This window comes from Crocuta crocuta, unplaced genomic scaffold (assembly GCF_008692635.1).
Source record: "Crocuta crocuta isolate KB4526 unplaced genomic scaffold, BGI_CrCroc_1.0 scaffold3, whole genome shotgun sequence".
In the NCBI taxonomy this organism is placed as follows: Eukaryota; Metazoa; Chordata; class Mammalia; order Carnivora; family Hyaenidae; genus Crocuta; species Crocuta crocuta.
The window spans coordinates 2,067,426-2,088,246 of NW_027529934.1; the positions used below are offsets into that span (position 1 = coordinate 2,067,426).

At 45.9% G+C, this 20,821-nt stretch overlaps 1 protein-coding gene across 5 annotated transcripts in view; it reads left to right on the forward strand.

Annotated features, from left to right (window-relative positions):
* The first annotated feature begins 9,418 nt into the window (after positions 1-9,418).
* Positions 9,419-20,821, forward strand: part of TRAF5 (TNF receptor associated factor 5) — a 50,273-nt gene continuing 38,870 nt past the window's right edge. For 3 of the 5 annotated variants that reach the window (XM_077763170.1, XM_077763168.1, XM_077763171.1), the window contains exon 1: positions 9,419-9,437. The gene's annotated coding sequence lies outside the window, so the exon portion shown is untranslated. Of the gene's footprint in view, positions 9,438-18,484; positions 18,586-20,821 lie in introns of those variants that run through there. The other 2 variants (XM_077763172.1, XM_077763169.1) reach the window with 2 other exon arrangements.

The following is a 20,821-nucleotide window of genomic DNA, read 5'->3' on the forward strand; positions in this document are numbered from 1 at the left end:
AAAAATCGAAATAACCCTTAGTGCTGGAAAACCAGGGGAGGTGCAAGCAGCACAGAGAGACAGATTTGCGATAAAACTTCATAGAATTAAGGAACCTCCAACTCCATGAAGGCAAAAGTACAGGAAAACATTCTCAGAAGTATCCCATAATAACCTCAGATTAGAGGCAGAGATCTGGAGCAGCCCTCAAAGATTTCCTTCCTGGTATTCATGCCCTTGTGCATGGGCTGGCTGTAGTGACTTGCTTCTGACCAATAGGAAATGGCAAAGGTGATGATTTCACTTCTATGATTAAACTAAAAGATTGTGATTTATGTCTTGTTGATAGACTGTTGCATTCTCTGGTTGCATTGCCTCTTATGAGAGACTGTGAAGCAGAGAATTCAGCCAAGCTGTGCCCTAATTTCTTACTACAGAAACTGAATTTGTACTGTTTGGAGCTGCTAGGTTTGAGGTTAATACTTGTTATGCAGCAATAGAAAATAAATAAAATGGATGAAATATATACCATCTTAACAAGAAAATTTGACTACATTAATGTAAAGATTTCAAAGGATATTATCAAAGATAAAGATGGTCATTTAATAATGATAAAGGTGACCATTCATCAGAGGATCCATGTTAGAGTTGCAAGAAGAAATAGGCAAATCCTCCATTAAAGTCCATGATTTCAATACCCATCTCTCAAAATTTGACAGAACATGAAAACCAAAAATGAGTAGGAATATAGAAGACTTGAACACTATCAACATCTTTAAGTGAAATTCATAGATCATTCTACCCAGCAACAGAGTAAACAGGAAATATTCCCAGGATAGACCATGCTCTGTGCCATAAACAACTGTTAATAAGTGGATAAGGATTCAAATCCAGAGAATGTCCTCTGAGTACAATGGAATTATAAATAAGCAATGGAGGGACACCTGGGTGGCTCAGTCCATTAAGCCTCCGACTCTTGGTTTCAATTCAGGTCATGATCTCAAGGTTTGTGAGTTCAAGCGCTGCATTGGGCTCTGTGCTGACAGAGCAGAGCCTGCTTGGGATTCGCCCTCTGTCTCTGCTGCTACCTCATTCCTACACTCTCTCAAAATAAATAAATAAACTTTTAAAATTTTTAGGGAAAAAGGAACAAATCTCTGAAATTCCAAACACTTATTAATCCACTTATTAACAGTTGTTTAGTTTGGAAACTAAACACATTTCTAAATAAGCTATGGGTCAGAAAATAAACTACAAGAGAAATTAGGAAATATCTTGAACTGAAAATAAGTAAAAACATAGTGGCTAAAAATCTGTTGGATACAACAAAGCTGTGCCTAGAAGGACATTTATAGCTTTAAATATTTATTTTAGATAGGAAGAGAGATAAATCATCTAAGCTTTCTTCCTTAAAAGCTAGGGGGAGGTGGGGAGGGGGGAAGCAGTAAACTCAACTGAAATAGAAAAGAGGAAATAAAGATAGTTGAAATAAATGAATTCGATAATAGTAGAGAAAAAAACTCTGAAACCAGTAGTTACTTCTCAGATCAACAAAATACATTAGATCAAGAATAAAAAGTGCATAAATTAACCTAGACTGGGAGAAGGGTCATCGTTGTGTATAATCTACAGAAGTTAAAAGAACTAGTAAAGGAATATTATGATCACTTTATACCAACAAATTTGGCGAGGTTAATGAAATGGACAAATTCTTACCAGAACTGTCTCAGAAAGATAAAGAAAATCTGAATAAAGTAAAGAAACTGAATTTATAACTTAAAAATCTTCACACACAGAGAAGTCTTGTCCCAGATGGCTTTACTGATGAATTCTATAAAATCCGTAAAGAAATAATGCCAAGTCTACACAAACTCACAAAATACAGGAGGAAAGAACACTTTCCTACTCATTCTATAAGAGCGTTATTATTCTGATTCAAAGCCAAATGAAGAAAACTTCAGACTAATATCTCTAGTGAACAGAGATGCAAAAATCCTTAGGAATATAGTAAATAAAATCACCAGTATCCAAAAAGAATTGCATGACATAACCCAGTGGTGTTTATCCCAGAAATGCAAATCTCATTTAACAGTCAGAAATCAGTTGATGTAATACACTGGGAATTTTCAACTTCGGTGCTATTGACATTTTGGGCTAGATAATTCTTTGTTAGGCACTATAGGACATATAGCAGAATTCTCAGCCTCTGTCCAACAGGTGCCAGTAGCAACCCCCTCCACTCCAGTTCAACAATCATAAATGTCTCCAGCCATTACCAAATGGCCCCCAGAGAGCAAAATCACCCTCTGCTGAGAATCATTGCAATATATCATTAATAAAATAAAAGGAAAAAAACATCGGATCATGTCAGTAGACACAAAAAAAACATTTGACAAAATCCTACACTCATTCATGATAAAAACTCTCAGAAAACTAGAAATATAAGGCAAGTTTCTCAACCCGATAAAGGGTACCCATCCACAGGAAGCCTATAGTAACGTCACACTTAATGCATTTCCTTGGATTGAAACCAAGGGGAGGATGTCTGTTCTCACCACTTCTACTCAACATTTTACTGGAGGTTTTAGCAATGCACAAAGGTGAGAAAAATAAAGGCATATAGATTGGAAGAGCAAAAGGAAGAACAAAAATTTATTTTTTAAAAAATTGTCTTTATTTGTGGATGACATGATCTTGCATGTAATAAAATACTAATAAACCTCCAAAAACCTACTTGAATAATAAATGAGTTTAAGAAGGTCACAGGAGGGGTGCCTGGGTGGCTCAGTCGGTTGGGTGTCTGACTTCGGCTCAGGTCATGATCTCACGGTTCGTGAGTTCGAGCCCAGCATCGGGCTCTGTGCTGACAGCTAGCTCAGAGCCTGGAGCCTGTTTCAGATTCTGTGTCTCCCTCTCTCTCTCTGAGCCTCCCCTGCTCACGCTGTCTCTCTCTCTCAGAAATAAATAATTAAAAAAAAAAAAAAGAAGGTCACAGGATACAAGTTTGATATAAAATCAATTGTATATATAATAGCAATGAATTATCTGAAAATGGAATTAAGAAAACAATTTTATTCACAACAGTATCAAAAAGAATAAAATAGGAATAAACTTAATAAAAATGTGAAGACCTATTCATTGGAATCTTTAAAATATTGCTGAGGCATACTAAAGAAGACCTAAATTGTGGGATAAACCATGTTCATGGATTGGAAGTCTTAATATTGTTAAGATGGTAATTCTCCTCAAATTCATAGATTCAACCCAATGTCTATCAAAATCTTAGGGTTGTTTTGTACAAATTGACAGGTTATTTCCAAAATTTACATGGTAATGTAAAGAACCTAGACCAGGGGTCAGCAAACTTTTTCTATAAATGGCCAGACAGTAAATATTTTAGGCTTTGCAGTCCATACCTGTTGCGTGCAACTACTCATCTCTACCTATGTAGTTCAAAACCAGCTTAGAAAATATATAAATCAACAGACATGGCTATATGCCAACAAAACTTTATTCATACAAACAAATGCCAACCTGAAACTTAGATAAACCAAAACAATTTTGAGAAAGATGAACAAAACTGGGGACGTACACTAACTGATTACTTGTTGTAAAGCTGCAGTAATAGAAACAGTGTGATATTGGTGTAAAGATGGATTATAGATCAATGGAACAGAGTAGAGTCCAGAAGTACACTCACACATATATGGTTAAGTGATTTTCAGTGAAGGTGCTAGAGTAATTCAATAGCAGAAAGGATAGGATGTCTGTATGCCAAAAAGAACCCTGCCTCCAAAACAAAAAACCTTCATCCTTATTTCACACTGTGCACAAAAAAATTAACTTGAAATGGATCATAGGCCTAGATGTAAGAACTGAAACCATAAACTCCTGGAATAAAATACATCATCAAAAGAATGATCCATAACAGAAAAAAATGATAAATTGGATTTCTTCAAAATTTAAAAACATCTTTTCAAAAGATACAACTAAGAGAATTAAAAGGCAGGGATAAAATATTTACTAAACATATAAAAGATTTGTATCCAGAACGTATAATGAACTCTTAAGAGCCCAATAATAAGAACTCTTACAAGTCAAAACCAAACAAACAAAACAACTCTTACAAGTCAATAATAAGAGGACAACAACAAAAATCAATTCGAATGGGCAGAAAATTTGGACAGACGTTTGGATAGAGAAGTTATGCAAATTACAAATGAGTGCATGGAAAGATATCACATCATTAGTCATAAAGGAAATCCAAAGTAAAGTCACAATGAGGTACCTAAAATAGCCACTAAAATGGCTAAAGTTAGAAAGACTGACAATACATACCAACCATTGCCAAGTTTGTGGAGAAGCTGAAAACTTCTCACATGGCTGTTAGAAATGCAATATAACGCGGTGATACAGCTCCTTTGGAAAGCTGGCAATTTCTTTTTTTCTTTTTTTTTAATGTTTATCATTTGTTTATTTGTTTGTTTGTTTATTTCATAGTTTATTGTCAGGTTGGTTTCCATACAACACCCAGTGCTCATCCCAACAAGTGCCCTCCTCCATGCCCATCACCTCCTTCCCCTCTCCCCCACCCCGATCAGCCCTCAGTTTTCAGTATTCAAGAGTCTCTCATGGTTTGCCCGCTTCCTTTCCCCAGCTATTTTTCTCCCCTTCTCCTCCCCCATGGTCCTCTGTTAAGTTTCTCCTGTTTTCACTTGTAAGTGAATACATATGGTATCTGTCTTTCTCTGCCTGACTTATTTCGCTCAGCATAACACCCTCGAGTTCCATCTACATTGCTACAAATGGCCAGAAGAAAGCTGGCAATTTCTAACAGATTAAATGTACATGTACAATGCAACCCAGTAATTTTACCCCTTAGTATCTACCTAAAGAGAAATGAAAATGTATGTGCATACAAAAACTTGTGCTTAAGTACTCATGGCAGCGCTATTCATAATATCCCAGTACCGAACATAATCCAAATGCCTATCAGCTGGTGAAGAGATAAACAAAGTGTGGTGTATGCATACAATGGTATACTAATCAGCAACAGAAAGGGAAAAACAATTGATATATGCAACAAACTAGATGAACCTCATTTATTCCAATTGACACAAAATACTGTGTCGTTATTTATATAAATTTCCCAGAAACTGCAAAACTATAGAAACAGAAAGCAGATCCAGGGCTGGGAGTAGTGATGGACTGCAAAAGGACTCACAGAGTGATGGGTTGGTTCTAAGATTTTATTGTGGTTATGGTTGCATAACTGTATGCATTTACTAAACTTCACTGGGCGGATTTTGTGGTATTGAAAGTATGACAGTAAATTTGTTTAAAAAAGGAAAAGAAAAGTAACCAAAGTGTATACAGTGGATGCAGCAGCCCCAGAATGGTGTAGCAGAATGAGAGGCCCTCATTGTGATGCTGAGGACTGTATGGGGCTTCTCAGGATAGAGGGACAAGGTCATGGACTATGGAGGTGTTGTCAAAGTCAAAGGCATTTGAAATTTGTCAGTTTTTCCCGTGTTAGCTCTATAAGCCCTTTCTGAGCATATGCGTTACATTCATTGATGCTTCTGTCCTGTTTGTGAAACAGCATGTGGATAGCCAGGTTTATAAGAGCATTGCTTAAAAAAAAAAGAAAGAAAGAAAGGAAAGGAAAGGAAAGGAAAGGAAAGAAAAGAAAAGAAAAAAGAAAAGGAAAGAAAAAGAAATACCAAATAATGAATAGTCTTCCTTGTTACCGACCTATGACAAGGTCTAACAAAACCAGACAGATTGTGCCAATCAAACCCATGATCTTACTTCATGGTTCCTAAGGCTAAATAATAACCTTAAAAAACATTTTTTTTAATGCGCTACAGTGACTATGCAGAGTTAACATGTTAAAATGTTTTTCCAAGCACTGATAGGAATTGCATGTGTGAATCTTCTTAAAGGAACTGTCAAAATGGACAGAATCCACATCTGGCCAAACATACAGTGAAGACAGCAGGCCTAATTTTAAAACAATAAAAATCTGGGGCGCCTGGGTGGCTTAGTCGGGTAAGCGTCCGACTTTCACTTGGGTCATGATCTCACGGTTCGTGGGTTCGAGCCCCAGCTCAGAGCCTCTGTGCTGACTGCCAGCTCAGAGCCTGGAGCCTGTTTCAGAGTCTGTGACTCCCTCTCTCTCTGACCCTCCCCTGTTCACGCTGTCTCTCTCTCTCTCCTAGAAATAAATAAAACATTAAAAAATTAAAAAAAAAACAATAAAAATCTAATTGCTGCAACAAAAGAGCTGACAATCACACAATCAAACCATGAACAGAGAAGGGAAGGGAGGAATGTATATATTGAGAGAGGGATCCTCTGGAACAAAAACAGACTATATGGAGATGTATACCTCACCAAAATCTGCATATAAATTTATAGTAGCTTTATTCATAATTGCCAATTAATTCCACTTCGTAATGGGAAACAACCATGATGACCTTAACTACGTGAATGGATAAGTAAACTCTGGTACTTCCAGATAATGGATGTAGGATAATGGAAAACCAGTCTTTAGAAAACAAGCCTTATTTTTCTTTTTTTAATAATTACATCCATCCTGGGAAAAGCTCCGTGTTCCCAGCACTCCCTGCCTCTCTTCTTGTGGTGCTTGCTTGGCGCACTGATAGACAGAACTGGAGTAAAGGTTGTTTGATGAAAGCAAAGGGACCACATATCATTGGGTCAAGAATTTAAATATAGAAAACCCACAGATATTTATTACCTCGATGCATGACCTGCTTAGTGAGCAAGTGGGCATTCTATGTGCTCAGCACTCTGAGGTTTTGCTTTTTGCCTAAGAGTGGTTTGCTGCTATATCACATTTTCCATGTGTGGTTCCATTAAGGGCAAAGAATTTCCATTGTAAGTTACAATGGAAGTTAAAGGTGCAATCTAAGAGTCAAGAAAAATATTTTTCCTTTTAGTCGCATCTCACTGATCTCTAGGTGGTGGAAGATATGACCTTTTACTCTGCTCTAACTAACTACCTGTATTGATCAGTCTTGTCACAGAAGGGCAGCGTGAGGAAGGTAATACATCCATCTATTGTTCCAGTAGGTGGCGCCCTCCCCTCTCTATCAACACAATCTTTCCATTGACTACAATTGCCTACCCTATTAATTATAATAATAATTTATAATTATTAATTTATAATTTATTTATATTTATTTATTTATAACCTTAAAGTCATGTCTTTTGAAGTTTGGGGGTAAATTTAGGGTGTTTAAAAGAGATAAAAAGTTTAGCCCTTTTATTCTGTGTCAAAACTTGGTATATAGTCCAATCTTGTCCTTATTTTTATTAGATGGATTTAGTTTGAAGACTGGATTCTCTTTGTAACATTGCAGATATTTTCAGAACACTAAAACTGCTAACATTTGTCTCCTTCTTAAAGTTGTTCTGTTTGAATTTACACACAGATAGTGATTAAGAGCACTAGAACCAGACTTCCAAGGTTAAAATCCTACCTTTCCCAAACTAAGAATTTTGCAATTGGGCAAATTATTCATGAGATGCATTTTCTTATCTATAAAATAGGGTTGATGATTAATTGTTTGATATGAACAAAGCACTGAGCACAGTACCTGGTATATAATAAGAAAATAAATGTTAACTATCACCTGCAAGTATTTAATACTGGTTTTCTATGTGCATTTACATTCTGTCCTTCCCATCCATCTTCAAGATCCTTGAAGAAAGGGATCATGTCTCTTCCATCAGACTGGTCTATTCCAAGGGTCCATCTTCTATTCTCCCAGACACCTTGCCCAGGATTCTGTGATCAATATGGGGAGCTGGGAACATGACCTTCAGTTCTGACTAACACTAACACCTATTGAAAATTCCTCTATCTCCCAACTTCCTAGCCCTGAAATCATGCAGCCCCCACTTCCCACAACTAAAGATTCACTATCTGTCCAAGCATCTGATTTCATTGTAGTTACAACTCAGATATGATTCTAGGGACAAATTGGCTGCTTTATTCAGTTGATCGGAAGAGGAGGGGGGAGAAACCATGGAATCACAGTCAGTGACAGTACCAAGAGCCCAGCGCATATCTGCAAATGTTTCTAGCCAGTGAAAGGAGATGTACCTTCACAAAACATATCAACAAGGACTTATAGATGCTGGTCAGGGTGTGTGTAGAGGTGGGGGTGGGGGTGGGGAATGAGTCAGGAAGTAGGAATGATAAGAGAAGATGTATGAGGGAACAAGGAGAGAGAGTGAGGTTCACGGAGCGCCTACTCTGTTTCAGAAATGCAGAAATGCTATCTTCTTTATTTCACACACGATTGTGAGGTGGATCTAGAGTCCCAAAGCAATGCCCACTAGAGTGGTTAATCTGGCTCACCAATCAAAAAGTTGGAATCTGGATTTCTGGCTCTTGTTGAAAAATAGAGACCACAGGAGGACAGACTAGCAAAGAGTCTGAGCCTGCCTGCTCCTCCAGATCCTGCCCAAGCTCTTTAGTGCACCAGTGTCCCTCCCCCTCCGCCATGACTGCAACCTCAGCCTCCTTCCTGTCTGTTTCTGCCTGGTTCCTATGCATATCTGGGTGGTGCATTTTACTAATTCTCCCCCTTTTACTGATGAGTAATTGAAGCTCACTCAGTACAATCAACTTGCCCACGGTTGCCTAACTGAAAGTGAGGAAGCTAGAATTGGAGTTCTGATCTATTTCATTCCAAAGTCCTCGCTCTTCATGCTCCATGGACCTCCACAGAGGAAATTTATATAGCCTACCCATATCATTCAGAACATATGCTCATGACTCTCAACAATAGCTAAAACATGGAAAGAGCCTAAGTGTCCATNTATGCTCATGGAGAGAAGTATTGTAAGAAAGAGTCCTGTGTTTAGGAGTCTGGAAGGCTGGATTTCAGTTGTAGCTACAAGCACTTGCTGAGTGTCCACCTTCGGGCACTTCACTTCAGGTCACTTCTCTGGACCTCAGATAGCTCATCGGTAAACTGAGAAGGACCAAGCCTACTTCACAAGGTTGTTTTGAAGATCCAAAGAGATACTTGGGACGCCCTTGGTCGAAGGTCAAGGTCAACCTCAACAACTCTAAGGGATTGCTAGACCAGCAGCAAGGCAGGCGAATTTGTGCTACTGCTAAGGAAGATGGGGAAGGACTGGTTCAAACCAGACCCAAGACCTTGAGCTAAGGGAGTCAAAACAGGTAAGGACTGGCCGAGCTTTGTTGTCCCAGGTTGAAGGGTAAGATGTGTACAGTTCCAAGGCACTTGAGGAAAATCTGAGATGCTTTTTGTTTGTAGGTACTTGTGATTCCAGTGAGGTTCGGTTAGATTTCTAACTGCTCAGTAACTCTCGACGTCCTACCAGACACCTTCTTGCGAGTCCGCCCTTCCCCCGCGGCCTGCGCCCCTCGCCCCGACCGNCGCGCCGAGCCACACGTGAGTCCCGGCAGGTCGCCGCCGGGGCGGTGGCCGCGCCGCGCTGATAATCCCCAAGCCCCGCGGCTGTAGGGTGGAGTGAGGGGACTGAGGAGCGTTCTTCGGCTCGTCCCGTTTGTTTTGAAACCGAAAGCGCCACAGCTGCACGAGCCCCGCAGCCCCCTCCCGGCGCCTGGCGCTCGGCTGCTGGGGTCTCCTCGCGTCCGGAGAGTTCCGGACCACCGCGGGGAGGGCGCGGGGCGGCCGCGGTGGGTGGGTGGGGGGAGCGGGGGAACCCGCTGTGTTGGTGGCGGCTGCTTCGGGCGAGGAGCTGCGGTTGGGGGCTCGGGGACACAGCTGGGCTCCGCGGCTCCGAGCGGGTTTTCTTTGCTGGGAGAGGTTGTGTCGCGGACGGAGACCAGGGGTCTCGGGCTGGGGAGCTGCTGCAGAGCGCGGCTGTGGCCTGGAGGGGCGATTTCCAGGCGCGCCGGGCACGCACGCTCTGCAAAGCCCTGGCTCTCCATCCGTACCCTTCGGCGCACCCTCCACTTCTGCAGGACTTCTCCAACCCGAGCCCTCCGAAATGAAACTTTAATATCGGAATGAATGGAAACCTCCACGAACTGTTCGATTGAGCGTGCTCATTTAGACACAGACACACACACACACACACACACACACGCATGCACGCACGCACCCAAGCTGAGCTCGGAGGGGTATTGGAGGAAACCAAGGTTCCGGGAGGTGAAGTGAGTTGCCCAGGGACACCCAGAGGATTGGTGGAATCTGGGTTTTCCAGACCAGATCGCCTCCTGACTGCCACTCTGCAGCGTTTGGGCAATTTTGAGTCTTTTCAGTGAATACCGGGGCCTCGCTCTTGTCGCTGACTCCACTGGGCCCCTCTGCCGCTTTCTGTCTCGGCTGGTTCTGCCCCCTCCTGCAGAGTTTCCATATTTGGCTATTTCAGATTTACTTTCTCCGAATTCCGTTATCTCACTGTGGCTGACAGGGCTGCTCTAGGCCGGCGGTGAGGTTGGGGAAAGGCTGTCCCTGCAGCCCCACCCTCCACAGCCCTGGGCTGTGACCCCTGTCCCTGAGGACAGGCATCTAGTAACCAGTTTAATTCAGGAAATATTTATGGGGCACAGGTGCTGCGTGACTAGAGCCAGTGGAATATGGTTTCTTCCTCCAGAGATGTTTGCGGTTTAAAAGGGCTCTGGAAGACAAAATGCAAAGAAATGGACGTACTTCTGGGAATAGAACAGTTCAGTGTGTGAGAGAATTTTAGGCTGGGAAAGGCTGGGCAGGGCCTCTCAAACCCAGGGTGCTGCTGCTGGCTCTGCCCCTGTCACATGGCCGATGAAAGGGAGTTAGTACAGTTGATGGCTCGGGTGAAAACTTTATTTGACCACTCCTCCCCGTGGTTCTGCTCCACTTGGCACAGTACAGTCATTGCTGCAGGAAAGATGGATGTGAGATGGAAGCAGAAAATGTCTAGCCCCTGTAGAGGCTTTCTTGTTTTCATTAGTGTTTTGTTTTGAACTCTGGAAGGAGTAGGCCCTCAGATCCCGGACAGAGGCAGGAGAAAGTCACCTGTGCGAGCCAGGCTCTGGATGTCCTGCCCGAGGGGCGGTAATGGAGGAGGTGACTTTCTCAGGTTCTCTGGGCTGAGGTTGGTGGCCATGAGGGTAGTGTGGGCAGCATTTCCATCTGTCAGCAGCATCACCTGAGCACGCATTCGCCACGGGTCGCAGGGCAGTGGAAAGAGTACGGAAAGGAGAGGGAGGCCCCGTCCACCAGAAGTACTAAGTGTGTTAACTGGGATAATTTCAGTGGGGGCGATTTGCAGAGCGAGGGAGCGGGATGCCTCTGAGTCAGTCCCGTTAGGCTAGGCATGGGAAAGGCTCAACAGTCTTTAGACAGACCTGTGATTATCTCAGCTTCGCGGTGGAGGATGCTGAAGAAAAACGAATTCCATGTTTGCAAAGCTCTTTCCTTTTTAAAGCACCTTCTCATTGCTGTTCTCCCTGATATCCTAGTGAGTCAGGCCAACACAGGATTATTCTCCTCATCTCCCAGATGGTGAGGGGGAAGTCCTGAGTGTAATAACCCTTTAGCTTCCACTGCTGGGCCCGGCCTGCATCTCTAAGATGCCTGGTTCCTTTGCTCCATCTCCTCCTCAGTCTGGACTCTGATAACACAGGTCTGGTACATTCCCAACGGCATGGAGCAGGGTCTCCTAGAGGCTCTCTGCCTGGGGCGCCGCATGGACAGATGCCTGCTCTGTTAGCTCTTCCCCAATTCACTGAACTTGGGGCGAGACCTGTGTCTATTCTGGTTTGGGTCCTGGAATCTGCATAGAGTAGGCCTAAACAAATGTCTGTGTCGTGTTCATCTGAGATGTGTCTCCCTTGGGACTGATGGCTGGGGAACGTGTGCTCGGTGGGGCTCTGGACAGAGAGGCTGAGCTGCCAGCAGGACTTGCTTAGACCCCAGGGATCACAAGAGCCCTGTGCAAGTTGAAAATAGCCTTTCTGACCTGATGAACTTCTCGCAAGCCCCCTGAGAGAAGAGAAAGACAGGTGCTATTCCTTCCTCTTTCCCCGTTGCAAGCTAGGGCTCAGAAGTGACTGGAAAGATCTCACAGAAGATAGGAACCAGCCAAGACCCCAGCCCAAGTATACCGAATCCAATTCCTATGCTTTTCTCCTGGTATTTTGGCCAGAAGAAGCCAGAAATATGGGCAGGAGGAGCGTGAGGGAACCAGAAAGGCATTCATCAAAGACCACCTGACACCCTCGTCACTGATTGGAGGTCTTTAAGGACTAACAGACCAAGGAAAGGGGGGAGCAGTGACTGACCCAGTCTCTGAAGAGCTTTTTCTGCCCAGATGGTGGCTTTTACTGGGGCTCTTCTGGGGCAGGAGTCATCGTCCCAGCAGAGCGAGGTGGGTATCTGCGTGTGTGTTGGGGGTAGAGAGCACCATGTCACAGGGCAGAAGCGATCCTCAGGGCTAGCGAGTTCCTGCCACTGCCGAGGCCAGGGTTGGGCCCCACTGAGTTTGTTGTTTTGCCCAGAGGAAAGCTTGATTTGGAGGGTCAGACAGTAGTTAACCCACATGGCCCTTGGCAGGCCCTGTCTTGTGAGGAAGTGGGCCAGAGGACTAGAGAGGAAATAAAAGTGAAAATAGTCTCCAGTCCTGACAGAAAAATTCAAAGTCCGTTTGCAGCAACAGTGAGGAGTACATTCTGCGTATTGTTGTCTGGACGTTGGTGGTGGTGCATGCTTAGATGGCGCTGTGGCCGAGCTGGGTGCCTCTGCCCGTACCTGCAGGGTGTCTGCGGGCCCTGCGTTGAATGACAGAGCACGGGGAGCACCCCTCCCGGGGTGTGTGAACAGGGAAGGAGGACCCATTCACTTTCAGCAGCTGCCCCCAGCTCATTGCTGGACCTGCGCTCCACCAGCTGCTCTCCTCTCCAGTTCAGAGCATCCCTGGGATGTCCTCCATGGTCTGTTTCCTCTCGGGGAAGAGGTACTCTCCTGACCCACAGGAGGGAGAGCACCTTCTCCACCGACACCCCTGATTCAGCCCTTTTCTCCCTCTCATGGGCTCCCTCCATCATTTCCTTACCACTGACCTCTTCCTGTGCCCCACTAGCTCATCCCCAGTTAAACAGGAACACCCCATGTTTCTGCAGCTCCTCTTCTCTCCTTTTCACTGAGAAGCTTCTGGAAACAGCAGCCAGCACTTGCACTTATGTATTCCTCACCCTGCTCTGTGCACCTGCCCTGCCTCTCAGATTGCCCGAAGGTTTCTGGGGCCTGGTAATCCTCAGTCGCCAGCCTGCTCTGCAGCTGTTGCCATCTCCTTGGAGGGAGCCCCACTGTCCCCACTGACGTTCCCTTCGTTGAGCTTCTCATCCTCCTCCCACCCTGCAAGTGCCAGCATGAGGCCCAGGCTGTGTCCTCAGGCTGGCCCTCTATCCCCTGAGCTCCTCTCCCTAGAGCCCTCCTCTCCTCCCAGGGCTCAAACCAGCACTCTTCAGGAAAGATTGTCTCTCACCCCGCTCTGTTCCTGGCCAGTTTGATTTGTGACACAGAATCTTTGTCGTGATGTTTCTGGAGCCTCTCAGACACATGTCCCAAGTTGTGCCTCCCTCTGAGTTCTCCCTCGCCAGTGCAGACATCACTGTTCTACAGTCACCTCTGGCCTGTCTCCCCCAGCCGGGTCTGGCCCCCAGCGCTGCACCCTGAGTTCACGTCCATTTGACACATCCATTCGACCTCTCTCCTGTACTACCTTGATTGTGCATTCACTCACTTTCCTGCCCTTCCGTTTCCTCTCCTGCACTGCCGCAGAGGGGCCGCCTAAATGCATAGTGGAAATAGCGTGGACTTCAGAAGCTGGGTTCGAACGAATTTATGACTTGCTGATCTGTAGTTGTATGATCTGGGCAAGTTGCCCAACTTCCATGAGGCTCCGTTTCCAGTGGTAAATAGAGATAGTAATGTCACCCACTTGGGGTTGCTGGAAGGATGAAATGAGCCAATATTTACACAGAGCCTAGTGTCCGGCGGGTACTCAGGAAAGCTGGTTTTCTTCTTCTATGTGTTTGATAGCAATAAGGAGCTGTGGGGTCTCTGGGGAGGTGGAAATTGTGTGTGGAGCCTAAAGACATTCACATTAAATCAAAAACAGACAAACAAAAGAACTGCCAAGTTCCAGGGTAGACCATCATTTAAACTAGCCCATTGCTGCCACTTTAAAGTCTCTCCACCAAGCAGAGCTCAGCGGCCGGCCAGGGACATGAGCTGGGATGGAACAGGACTTGTGGGATAAGCTGGGACAAGCCCTTGGCAGACAGGAGTCAGAGAGGAGGGCAGGCAGCATCAGATAATGGATCAGGCCCAGGGAGAGAGTTTTGGGGACAGGATTCCAGCCTTTAGAACAATGTGTGGGCACAGCAGCTGCCACCTTGGAGGGATAGTAGTGCTGGTAGGAAGGTGACACAGAGACCTGGCAGAAGAAATAAAATGAATTTGGGAAGCCAAATACAGGCACTGGCGTGATCACGAGGAACAGGGAAGTCCTTTAATGGGATCCAGCTATGCAAGCAGAGCAAAATGGAGTGAGGTTGGCTGGGTGCAGAACTGCCCTCCAGAGCCCTTTCCACGCTCCCTTACTGAGGAGGGTGGCTGTGTTCTGAGCCTTCCATTTGCATTTGTAGAGGGGCCCTTGAGGCCAGAGGTTGGAGGCAAGTGGGTGGAGTGAAGTTAAACAGTCATGAAAGTCCCTCTTCTGCCTTCACAAGATTAAGATTCTGAGGAAGAGGCTGGGCAGATACCTACGCTAAAACCTAGGAAAATTTACCATGCTTCCCTGGGTGAAAGACAAATAATTTAACATCAGGTGAAGGCTTAAGACCTAAGTAGTTGCCGAATAAAAGAAGCGATTCATCAGTTGCGTGGGATTATTCCAGGAAGCCCTCCTGAGAAGTGAGGAGAAGTGGACGAGAGGGATGGGAAGGGATATGGGACTATGGGCAAAGGCAGTTCAAAGGGATAGAGGAAGGAGTGAATAATTGCCCTTAATGGATGGGAAGTAGATTATTCTGGAGCAGATTGATTCCCTCACATTGAAGTGGTTTATTTGACAAGCCAGTAATTTGGGTGGTTGCTTCAACTGCTCAGTGGCACTTCCGGCAGACCTTTCTGAGAAATGTCTGATGCCATGGATATTAGCTATGGACAGGCAGATACGACCTTCTTTCAGTCCTTTGACACTAATTCCGTATGTGCGACCTCACATGGTTCTCTTCATTGATGCTGGATCATTGGAACACACGTGACTTCTCTAGCATCCATCTCTTCCCCCTGCAGCCATAACGCTTGATTCACTCAATATCCGCTCTGCTTTGGCTTATTCAACAGCTATAGGGCCTTTTACACCTGACTTACCTGTTCCTAACTTTCTTCAGATCATTTCTTCTGCCTAAAATGCCTCCTGTTTTAATCTACTAATTCATGCCCCTCCCCTCTTTGAAAGAAAACTCAAATTCATCTCTTGTTAGGAAGGCCTCCCCAAGACCATACCCAGGTTCGATGATTTTCCCTGAGGGCTCATAGGATTCAGCATATAGTCCTACAGATATGATTCATTACTGTGAAAGGATCCAAAGCAAAATCGGCAAAAGGAAAAGGCACATGGGGCAAAGTCCAGAGGAAGCCAGGCGCAAGGTCCGAGAGTCCTCTCCACCATTGATGTCACATAGGGTCATGTCATTCCTCCAGCACTGAATAGTGACAACATGTGAAATGTTGTCTAGCAGAGAAGTTCATTTGAGACTCAGTGCCCAGGGTTTCTACTGGTCATGTAGGCACCCTTTGCCTAACATATACCAAAATTCCAGACTTCCAGAAGAAAAACAGGTGCTCAGCAATAACCACATTGTTTGCGAAAGTTTGGGGACCGCGAGCCTCCCTAATCAGTTAGGAGAACTGGCGTCAAACCCACCCTCTAAGATGTTAACCAAGGGCCATCCTTAGAAGCAGAACTTCCTAAGGATGGCAGTCTCAGGCCCGATGTTACCTCTTTTCTGCACAGCTTGCCTGCATAATTCCACCTGGCAGTGCCTAGCTATGGTTATGCCGTAGAGAAAATCACTCTAGATAGGAGTCAGGAGACCTGGGATCCGAAACCCAGCATGGCCACCTACTGCTGGGTGACCCTTGGAAGCCCTCACTCCATTTTCTTCCCTCCTGTGCAAGAGGGGAATAGTGATTCTTCTTTGTAGACCTCAAGGGTGAAGTCTACACCCTTGATAGTGGGTCATTCCATCCATCCCTTTCAGTTGAGCACCTACTGTGTGTGAGGCACTGAGTGAGCACTGTGGGAGTACAGAGGGAAGTGGGGTGTAGTGGCTTTGAGAGACCAGCCAGCACTTACCAGCTGTGTTATATAATCCTAATCGGTAGAACATGAACAGGAAAATAAAGCTGGTGCCCACACTCAATGGGTTGCTGTGCAAAATGGAACAACCCATGTAAAGCTTCTAGCCACAATATCTGGCATATTGTAGGCACCCAAAATGGCAACTATTCGTTCACTCAGATACTTGAGTGCTTGCTCTGTGCCAGCAACTTGAAAAAGACGTGGCCCCAGCCCTGCTTTCCATTTGCTGGTGCAGGTTAATAGTGAACAGATAATTACATACAAAAATGAATTGTAGTCACAGTAAGTGCTATGGAGAAGTACAGCATGATAATTGGAAGAGGATGCTATTTGGAAGAGGGGACCTAACCTGGCCAAGGAGGCATGTGAAGGCCTGGCTGGATATGTGATGCTTAAGCTGGACCTCTGAGTTTCGCTCAGAAAGAGGTTAGGGGAGGGGGAGGACAGGATGTTTCCAGTGGAGACAGCAGCTTGAGCAAAGGGAGACCAGCCTTAGGGGTGAAGGCTGTAAGGAGGGCAGGTTTGCCACTTGTAAAAAGAATGGCAAACAAGGGCACCTGGGTGGCTCAATTGGTTAAGCATCTGGCTCCTGATTTGAGCTCAGGTCATGATTTCACATTCCATGAGTTTGAGCCCCGGGTCGGGCTCTGTGCTGATTGTGTAGAGCCTGCTTCTCTGTCTTCCTCTCTCTCTGCTCCTCCCTTGCTTATTTATGTTCAATCTCTCTCTCTCTCTCTCTCAAAATAAATAAATAAAAACTTAAAAAGAGCAAGGAGAATGGAGAATAAGAGGTAGGGAAGGAGGAGGGCTCCCAGACGACCCTAGAGATTGGGCAGGGCCACTGCAGCATGAGTTAGGGCTTTGGAACATTAAGGGAAATGGGAGGCTGTGAGAAGATTGTGTGAGTGACACAGCTTGGTGTTTTCAGAAGCTCAGTCAGGCTCTGTGTGAAGAATACTTGGAGGACCAAGTGGGTGAGGGAGACCGGTTGTAGGAGGCTGTTCTGTGGCCCAAGTGAGAGGGATGCTGGCGTGAATCAGGGTGTTGGTCGTGGGGGTGGAGAGAAGGAGGCGGACTGTACCTGTTAGGTACACTCAGGGGGCCTCTGTGACTGATGGGATGTGGGGGAGGAGAGAGAAGGGATCGCCCGGATGATGCCAAGTGTCTGGCAACGGCAGGAAGATAGAAGAGTTGGATCTTTACCAAGAGGTAGCTCTGGGGAGAGCAGCTTAGGAGAGGAGATGTCAGTTCAGTTTGGGATGCGTTGGCTTTGGAGTATCTGCAAGACAATCGGAAGGAGGCACTCAGTAGGCAGCCTTTATGTGGGTCTAGATGCAGAGGATGTATGGAGAGAGAGAGAATTGGAAGTTGTTAGTTCATATATTGTCACTGTTCTTGGACAGTGTGATTTCAGGGAAGCTAAATGGGAGAGTGTGTGCTTGGGGGATAGCATGGGGGGTGGAAAACAGTGTCAGATGTTGCTGAGAAGCCAGGTAAAAGGAAGACTGAAAATGGACCATTGGCATTAGTGAGCCAGCGGTCACTGATTTGGGTGGTTTGGTTGGGGTGTGAGCCAGGCCCGAGCCGGCTGAGGACTGGACTGAAGAGAGGCCCGTGGAGACAGTCCTTCCACTGTGTGAGGGTGAGGATGAGTGAAGAAGTTTGGCTGTGAGAGGAAGGAGAGGTCGAACTTTCAAGAAATACAAGAGTGAAGGTTTTTAGTGTTACCTTGATCTCCAGAGAGACTGGAGAGAGTGACGGAAGGAGCCAGCTGGAAGAGAGAGGTTGGCGATGAAGGAAGTGGGACGGGTGACAGTGGATGTGAAGCCCTCTGAGGAGGTGGGAGTCCAGGACACAGGGAGAAGTTGGCTTCATTCAGAGGTCACCTCTCACACGCCCTGAGAGGGAGAGCGCAGAGCAGGGGCCCCTGTGCAGGGAGACACATAGGTCTGGTGGCAGGAAGTGGAGGTCTTTCTGGTCTGAAGACTTCTATTTTTTTCTGTGCAATAGGAAGTGAAGTTTCTGGGTGAGGCCCGGAGGGTGTGGTCAGGGTTTGCAGAAAAGAGAAAGGTTTGAAATAGATACTGAAAACAAGAGAGTGAGCTGAAAAGGAAAACCTGGCCTCAGACTCTTGTTACCTGTTCGCATGGTGAAGCCCCCAGAAAAGGACCCTGGCAAATGTGATTTCAGCTGTCCAGCACCTTGTGAGGCACCTGGGTGAGGGCCCTCTACATGTTTCTTGAGTTGAATTGTTGGCCTGTCTACCTTTAAAAATCCTCCTCAACGTTTTCCCCTCCTTCCCAGGTACTTGGCCCCTGCGACATCTCGCCAGAGGCTGGTTCATGTTAGTGGCACCAAGGAGCATGGCTCAAACTCGGCTGTTCCAGCCCTGTACGGCTAGACCCTCCCTCCTGACACTCACTACCCCTCCCCAAGTCAGCCATCCTTTTTTTAAAAAATTTTTAAAAATTTATTTATTTTGAGAGAGACAGAGGCAGCGTGAGTAAGGGAGGGGCAGAGAGAGAGGGAGAGAGAGAGAGAGAGAGAATCCCAAGAAGGCTCCGCACTGCCAGCGTGGAGCCCAATGTGGGGCTCAAACCCACGAACTGTGAAATCATGACCTAAACAGAAACCGAGAATCAGTCACTTAACCGACTGAGCCACCCAGGCTCCCCTCAAGTCAGCCATCCTTAGCCAGCTTTGCCCTGTCTAGCTGTAACTGGTGGAATTTCAGGACTAAGAAACAGTTGAGATGAGAAGTTTTAGGTACTGGGAAGCAGGGTAGGTAGGAGAGAAGCTTTCCTGCTTTTTGCAGAATACCGTTAAGGCAGCCGTTCAGTCTTTCGGTGAGTATTTATGGTGTGCCTGTCATGTGCGCCCTTCTAAGTATCAGCGCCTCAACAAACAGAGGAAACACCTCTGCCTCCTGGAGCTTGGATTCTGGCTGGGGACGACAGGCAGTAAAGACGTAAACCTCAAATGCCTGATGGTGGTGAGTGCTTTGGAGAAGAATGCATCAGGTGACGGGGCGTGTGGTCAGGGATAGTTGTGTTTCCAAGTGGGGCAGTCGGTGAAGACCTCACTTGAGAGGGAACATTTGCACAGATACCTGAAGTGCAGGAACAAGCCATTCAGATGTTGGGGACAGACAGCAAATAATGACTCTTGCACTAGTCAAGAAAAAGTGAGGCCATGCGGGTAGAGTGTGTGAACAGGTGGAGAGTGCTAGAAAATGAGGACAGGCCAGATCACGTTGGACTCAAAAGACACTGACTTTAACCCTGAGTGACCTGGGGGCCATTGGAGCAGGGGAGTGGCATATCTGACTTGTGTTTTTAACAGGATGGCTCTGGCTGCTGGGGTGTGACTGGGCTGTACAGGGAAGGACAGAGACAGGAGGCCAGCTGAGAGATGAATGCTGTGTCCCATAAGGAGAGGACACTGGCTTAGACTAGGACGCTTGTGCTGAAAGTAGGGAGCAGCAGTTGGTATGTTTGGAAGAAGAGCTGGCAGGATTTGTGTTGTGGGGTGCAGAGTAAGAAGAGCCAAGGGCCAGTGACTCCAAAGTTTTGGTCCAAGCAATATAGGGTGATTGTGACAGCATTTTACTGAGGTGGAGGAAGGCCGTGGGAAGAGCAGGTTGGGTGGGGTGCCTGGTGAACGGACATGGAGGTATGGACTAGGCACATGGAATGAGGAGAGGTCCCGATTGCAGGTAGAAATCGGAGCACTGTCAGCCTTGGATGGCATCGAAGGGAGGAGCCAAGAAGAGCTCACCAGAGGGTGGGTGTAGATAGAAGGGAGAAGAGGTCCGGCACCAGCCTGGGCCCTCTGAGAGATGGGGACATGAGGAGCAGCCAGTGAGGAGGAGGAGGCGTGGTCTAGAAGCTGGCCCAATGGTCTAGCTCTGTACGTCTCACACGGTAACTGGCTACTGTAGAATCTGGCTACTACTGAGAGATCCTGATTCTGAAATACATTAATTAGGGTGGCCTAAAAGATTGTAACAAATAGACTTCTGAGCCAGAGGTCTGATTCTCTGGGGTAGAGTATCCAAGCCAGCCTCTGTATCATGCTCCAGGGCACACTCTGAGAGCACATTGTTGGTGTACTTTGTATATAAGCATGGTCCCCACCTAGACTTAAAACCTCTTGGGGACAGGAACTGTTTGGTAACTGGGGTTTGACCCCCACTCCACCACCTCCCTCCAAAGAATGAGGCAGAAGCGTATGCACACAGCAGGCACTGAATATGTGCTGACAGGAGTGAAGGATGGACATGCGTGGATATTTAGTGCTTATTTATGTGTCAGGCTCTGTGTGCTAGTAATTTACGTGGATTAACACCTTCAATCTTTTTTTACATTTTTTTTTTAATGTTTTTTTTTATTTCTGAGAGAGAGACAGCATGAGCAGGGGAGGGCCAGAGAGAGAGGGAGACACAGAATCCAAA